Here is a 7,079-nt window from a genome sequence, read left to right as displayed (position 1 = left end):
CCCAATGTTGGAGGTGGGGGCTGGTGGGAGATGACTGATCATGGAGGGGGATTTTTCATGAATAGTTTAGCACCAACCTCTTGCTGCTGTTCTCCATGTGAGTGAGTTGTTGTGAGATCTGGGCATGTGAAAGTGTGTAGCACCTCTTTACCTCTCTTGCTTCACTCTGGCCATGTGACATGCCTGCTTCCCCTTTGCCTTCTGCCATGATTATAAGTTTCCTGAGGCCTCCCCAGAAGCTGAGCAGATGCCAGCACCATGCTTCCTGTACAGCCTACAGAACAGTGAACCAATTAAAATTCTTTTCTTTGTAAATTACCCCACCTCAGGTATTTGTTTATAGCAATGTGAAAAGGAACTAATACAGACTTTTAGAAGAAAATAGAAGAGAATATTTTTATGTCCTCATGTTAATGAAAAAATGTTAAAATAAGACACAAAATCACAAACTTTAAAGGAAAATATTTATGAATTTGACACCATTAAAATTTTAAAAACACGTTTGATTGTCAAAAGACACATTAGCTTTCTGCCCGTGGACGCCGCCGAAGAAGCATCGTTAAAGTCTCTCTTCTCCCTGCCGTCATGTCTAAGTCAGAGTCTCCTAAAGAGCCCGAACAGCTGAGGAAGCTCTTCATTGGAGGGTTGAGCTTTGAAACAACCGATGAGAGCCTGAGGAGCCATTTTGAGCAATGGGGAACGCTCACGGACTGTGTGGTAATGAGAGATCCAAACACCAAGCGTTCCAGGGGCTTTGGGTTTGTCACATATGCCACTGTGGAGGAAGTGGATGCAGCTATGAATGCAAGGCCACACAAGGTGGACGGAAGAGTTGTGGAACCAAAGAGAGCTGTCTCAAGAGAAGATTCTCAAAGACCAGGTGCCCACTTAACTGTGAAAAAGATATTTGTTGGTGGCATTAAAGAAGACACCGAAGAACATCACCTAAGAGATTATTTTGAACAGTATGGGAAAATTGAAGTGATTGAAATCATGACTGACCGAGGCAGTGGCAAGAAAAGGGGCTTTGCCTTTGTAACCTTTGACGACCATGACTCCGTGGATAAGATTGTCGTTCAGAAATACCATACTGTGAATGGCCACAACTGTGAAGTTAGGAAAGCCCTGTCAAAGCAAGAGATGGCTAGTGCTTCATCCAGCCAAAGAGGTCGAAGTGGTTCTGGAAACTTTGGTGGTGGTCGTGGAGGTGGTTTCAGTGGGAATGACAACTTCGGTCGTGGAGGAAACTTCAGTGGTCGTGGTGGCTTTGGTGGCAGCCGTGGTGGTGGTGGATATGGTGGCAGTGGGGATGGCTGTAATGGATTTGGTAATGATGGAAGCAATTTTGGAGGTGGTGGAAGCTACAATGATTTTGCAATTACAACAATCAGTCTTCAAATTTTGGACCCATGAAGGGAGGAAATTTTGGAGGCAGAAGCTCTGGCCCCTATGGTGGTGGAGGCCAATACTTTGCAAAACCACGAAACCAAGGTGGCTATGGCGGTTCCAGCAGCAGCAGTAGCTATGGCAGTGGCAGAAGATTTTAATTAGGAAACAAAGCTCAGCAGGAGAGGAGAGCCAGAGAAGTGACAGGGAGGCTACAGGTTACAACAGATTTGTGAACTCAGCCAAGCACAGTGGTGGCAGGGCCTAGCTGCTACAAAGAAGACATGTTTTAGACAAATACTCATGTGTATGGGCAAAAAACTCGAGGACTGTATTTGTGACTAATTGTATAACAGGTTATTTTAGTTTCTGTTCTGTGGAAAGTGTAAAGCATTCCAACAAAGGGTTTTAATGTAGATTTTTTTTTTTTGCACCCATGCTGTTGATTGCTAAATGTAATAGTCTGATCGTGACGCTGAATAAATGTCTTTAAAAAAAAAAAAAAAAGACACATTAAAGAGATTGAAAATACAATTACTCATTAACACTTAACTGACAAAAGATAGGTATCCAGATTCTGCAAAGAACACTTACAAATCAATATAAATAAAAATAACCTAATAGAAAAATGTTCAAAAAATATGAATAAGCACTTATCAGAAGAGAAAATTCAAATCATCAATGAACATATGAAAAGATGTAAAACCTCACTGCTAATTAGGGAAATGCAAATTAAAACCCCAATATAACACTATTTTATATCCCTTAAATGGACTAATCTTTAAGAGTCTGATGATACAAGTATTGGCAAAGATGTGGGGAAATTAGAACTTTCATACTCTCTTGATTGGAAGATAAATTGATATAATCACTTTAGAAAGCAATTTGGCTTTTAAGTTTTTTTAAGGTATATCTCCAGGAGTTGTTGTGGTATAGGATATGCATATAACACAGCAACTCCTGGAGCTATGCCTTAGAAAAACTCACAAATATGTACAGAGGGACAGTTTATAGCAGTGTTGCTGTAGTAAAATTTTGGCTATAACCTGCCTATCCATTAATAAGAAAATGGTGAAGTGACTTGTGGTTTACTGGGACAATGGAATATTATGTAGTAATGAAAAACAAAGGATTAGAGCTGCATGTATCAATATGGATAATTTCACAAACAGATGTTCAAGAGAAAGAGCAAGTTGCACAATACATGTTCATACCTAGTTTTCAGTGTGCAGATCTCGCATATTTTTTGTCAGATTTATCCCTAAGTATATTTTTAGTGCTATTGAAAATGGTATTTTAGGCTGGGCCTGGTGGCTCATGCCTGTAATCCCAGCATGGCTTTGGGAGGCTGAGACAGGAAGATTGCTTGAGCCTAGGAGTTCAAGATCTGCCTAGGCAGCATAGCGAGACCTCCTCTCTACAAAAAAAATAAAAATAGCCAGGCACAGTGGATCATGTCTATAATCCTATCATTTAGGGAGGCAGAGGTGGGGGTACAGCTTAAGCCCAGGAGTTTGAGACCTGCTTGGGCAATATAGCGAGACCATGTTCTCTACAAAAAGGGGGAAAAAAGACAAAATAAATAAAAATTTACAAAATTAGCTGGGCATGGTGGTGCATGCCTGAAGTCACAGATACTCAGGAGGCTGAGGTGGGAGGATCACTTGAGCCCAGGAGGTTGAGGCTGCAGTGGGCTATGATCATTCCACTGTAGTCCAGACTGGACAACACAGTAAGACCCTATCTCAAAAAAAAAAGAAGAAAACAGTGTTTAAAACATTCCAATTTCTAATTGTTCCTTACTAGTATATTGAAATACAGCATACTGTTGTATATTAATCTTATATCCTGCAACTTTGCTAAAATCACTTATTCTAGTAGCTATTAAAAATAGATTCCATCAGATTTTCTCTATATATGACCATGTCATCTGTGAATAAATACGGTTTTATTTCTTCCTTTTCAATTTGAATGCCTTTTTTCCCACCTAATGCTCTGGTTAGAACCCCCCATACAAAGCTGAATAGAAGTAGTGAGAACAGACAACCTTGTCTAATTCCCAAACTTAGGGAGAAAACATACAGTCTTTCACATGATGTATACTGTTAGCTGTGGGTTGTTTTTTGGAGATGCCCCTTATGAGATGGATATAATTCCCTTATATTCTTAGTTTGTTCAGTGTTTTTATTATGAAAAGGTGTTGGCTTCTCTCAAATGTGTTTTTTGCATTGATTAGGATGATCATGTTTTTTCATATGGTCTGTTAGTATGGTAAATTATATTGCTTGATTTTCGGATATTAAATCACTCTTTCATTCTTGTGATAAATCTCATGTGTTCATGATGTACTGTCCTTTTAAAATATAAAGAGACATCCAATTTGCTAAAATTTTGTTAAGAATTATTGTATCTATGTTCATATAGGTATATTGGTGTATAGTTTTCTTGCCTTGTAAGGTCTTTACCTGGTTTTGATATCAGAGTAATGCTGGACCATTCAGTGATTTGGGAGGTATCCCCTCCTCTTCAATTTCCTTGAACAGTTTGTGCAGAATCAATATTATTTCTACCTTAAATGTCTGACTCTGAGGTTTTCTTTCTTTTCTTTTTCTTTTTTCTTTTTTTTTTGAGGCAGGGTCTCACTCTGTCACCCAGGCTGGAGTGCAGTGGCCCAATCATGGCTCACTGAAGCCTCGACCTTCCAGGCTCAAGCAATCCTCCCACCTCAGCCTCCCAAGTAGCCAGGATAACAGGCATGCACCACGATGCCTGGCAAAATGTTTTGTATTTTTTATGGAGATGAGGTTTTACCATGTTGCCCAGGCTGGTCTCAAACTCCTTGGCTCAAGCGATCCTCCTGCCTCAGCCTCGTAAAGTGTGAGCCACTGCATGTGGCCAATCCTGGGGTTTTCTTTGTGGAAACACGTGTTAGTTTGTTTGCATTGCTATAAAGGAATACCAGAGACTGGATAATTTATAAAGAAAGGAGATTTATTTGGCTCATGGTTCTGCAGGCTGTACATGAAGCATAGTGCCAGCATCTACTTCTGGTGAGGGCCTCAGGAAGCTTCCAGTCATGGCAGAAGATGAAGCGATGCCTGAGTCACATGGTGAGAGAAGGAACAAGAGAGAAAGAGGAGGAAGTTCCAGACTCTTTCAAACAACCAGATCTTGTGTGAACTCATAACTGAGAATTCACTCATTACTGGGGAGGATGGCACCAAGACATTCATGAAGGATCCGTGATCCAAACACCTCCCACCAGGCCCCACCTCCAACATTGGGGGCTACATTTCAACACGAGATTTGGAGACGACAAACATCCAAACCATATCATAAAGTTTTTAATTGCATATTCAATTTCTTTACTAGATGTAGGCCTATTCTGGTTATCTATTTCTTCCTGAGTGTTGTTAGATTGTATTTTTCAAGGGATTTGTCCATTTTATCCATATCGTGCCATTTCTATCTGGTGTAATTAGAATAGTGTTCATATCAAAATTCAGTTTCTCCATATCTTTTCCAGGTAACTCTCCCTTTGGTGCTTTGAAGCAATAGGGCATCTTGACTGGCTACCATGGCCCCCACCTTTCCTCCTAGGCTCAGCCCTTGACAAAAGTACTCCTCACTACTCTCTCATCTTCCCCCCACCTTGTATCCCTCTAGCATTCCTCACCTGAAGAACTTAGGCTTTCTTAAGTCTCTTTAGTTAGCAGGAAACTACCTAATTTAAAAACCTGGTCAGGCCTGTAATCCCAGCACTTTGGGAGGCCAAGGCGGGCGGATCACCTGAGGTCAGGAGTTTGGGACTAGCCTGACCGACATGGATAATCCCCGTCTCTACTAAAAAAATACAAAATGAGCCGGGAGTTTTGGGGCATGACTGTAATCCCAGCTACTTGGGAGGCTGAGGCAGGAGAATCGCTTGAACCCAGGGGGCGGAGGTTGTGGTGAGCCGAGATCGCGCCATTGCACACCAGCCTAGGCAACAAGAGCGAAACTCTGTCAAAACAAACAAACAAACAAACAAACAAACAAACAAAAACTCTCCAAGCTGTTTATTACTTAAGGGTTTAGTCCTTCCAAGAGTATTTATGTTTCAGAAGAGAATGTCTAGACAGGATTGTGCATAACAAAAGTAAGTCAATTTTTAATGGTGTTATTGTAGGCTCTGTGACAAGTAGGGGAGGGAAGCACTTTGGGAAAAGGACCCTCCTCTTTTTAAAATACTATTCAAGCACAAGTTTGCTCTTATTACTCTTCTGCTTTAAGACTGTCTACAGGGAGTTCCCTTTGTCCTTTGGTCAAAGTAAAATGTTTGACACAGCCTTGCAAGATCCTGCCTCTTCTCGAGCCATCAGACCCAGTCTTACTGCTCTGCTCTGCTGGAGCTCTGTCCTGGCCCTCAAACTGTTGGATTTCTCTGAGAAAGCGATAGTGTGCTCAGATTTTAAGGATGAGGTGGAGAAGTTCAAAGAGAGGGCATTTGCTATGGAACTGAGGCTACCAAAGTGACAAAGAGAATGCATCCCGATAGTGGCCTTATAAAGTGGAGTAGCACACTGACAGTGCGACCAGTGACTGCCAGGCTGACTAGAGAAGGCAACTCTCGCTGTGGATATAGTTGGAAACTGGCTTTTCTGCTTCAGCGCTGTGGACCAGCCATTGGCCTTTCTTCCCTAAAGTTCATTCACCTGATACCTTCCAGAAGGAAGGCCACCTCATGCCTGGGTTGGCCATGTGCCAAACCCCTGCCCACTCCAAAGTGTGGCTTGGAATGATGTGATCTGCTTATTAAAAATCAGATTGCAGGAGGCCAAGGCGGTCGGATCACGAGGTCAGGAGATCGAGACCATCCTGGCTAACACGGTGAAACCCATTTCTACTAAAAATATTAAAAATTAGCCGGGCATGGTGGCGGGTGCCTGCAGTCCCAGCTACTTGGGAGGCTGAGGCAGGAGAATGGCCTGAACCCGGGAGGTGGAGCTTGCAGTGAACCGAGATCGCACCACTGCACTCCAGCCTGGGCAACAGAGCAAGACTCTGTCTCAAAAAAAAAAAAAAAAGAAAGAAAAGAAAAGAAAAATCAGATTCCTGTGCCCCAGGCAGACTGACTCATCAGGGGTGGAGTCTAGAAATAAATTTACATTTATTTATTTTTTATTTTTGTATAGACTAGGTGTCACTATATGATGGTCTCAAACTCCTTGGCTCCAGCAATCCTCCCCCTTCGGCCTCCCAAAGCACTGGGATTACAGGCCTGAGCCACCGCGCCAGCCTAATTGTACTTTTTTTTTTTTTTTTTTTTTTTTGAGACAGAGTTTCACTCTTGTTGCCCAGGCTGGAGTGCAATGGCAAGATCCTGGCTTACCGCAACCGCCGCCTCCGGGTTCAAGCGATTCTCCTGCCTTAGCCTCCCGAGTAGCAGGGATTACAGGCATGCACCACCATGCCCTGCTAATTTTGTATTTTTAGTAGAGAAGGGCTTTCTCCATGTGGGTCAGGCTGGTCTTGAACTCCCGACCTCAGGTGATCCGCCCGCCTCGGCCTCCCAAAGTGCTGGGATTACAGGTGTGAGCCAGTGCGCTGGGCCTTAAATGTACCTTTTAAACCAAGTTCTGCAGTAGATTCTCAGGCATGAAAATTTGAGAACCATGTTTGTGAGGGGCGTCATGCGGAAGGCCATATATTCT

At 42.5% G+C, this 7,079-nt stretch overlaps 1 pseudogene across 1 annotated transcript; it reads left to right on the top strand.

The window, feature by feature from the left end:
• Window positions 1–525: 525 nt before the first annotated feature.
• On the top strand, window positions 526–1,590 carry LOC698547 (heterogeneous nuclear ribonucleoprotein A1-like; annotated as a pseudogene). The gene has a single exon (XR_001444554.3). The product of XR_001444554.3 is annotated as a heterogeneous nuclear ribonucleoprotein A1-like (transcript).
• The last annotated feature ends 5,489 nt before the right edge of the window (window positions 1,591–7,079 follow it).

Source organism: Macaca mulatta, chromosome 4 (assembly GCF_049350105.2).
Source record: "Macaca mulatta isolate MMU2019108-1 chromosome 4, T2T-MMU8v2.0, whole genome shotgun sequence".
NCBI lineage: Eukaryota > Metazoa > Chordata > Mammalia > Primates > Cercopithecidae > Macaca > Macaca mulatta.
The sequence above is the reverse complement of the archived record's forward strand: the minus strand, read 5'-3'. Positions and strand labels throughout refer to the sequence as shown.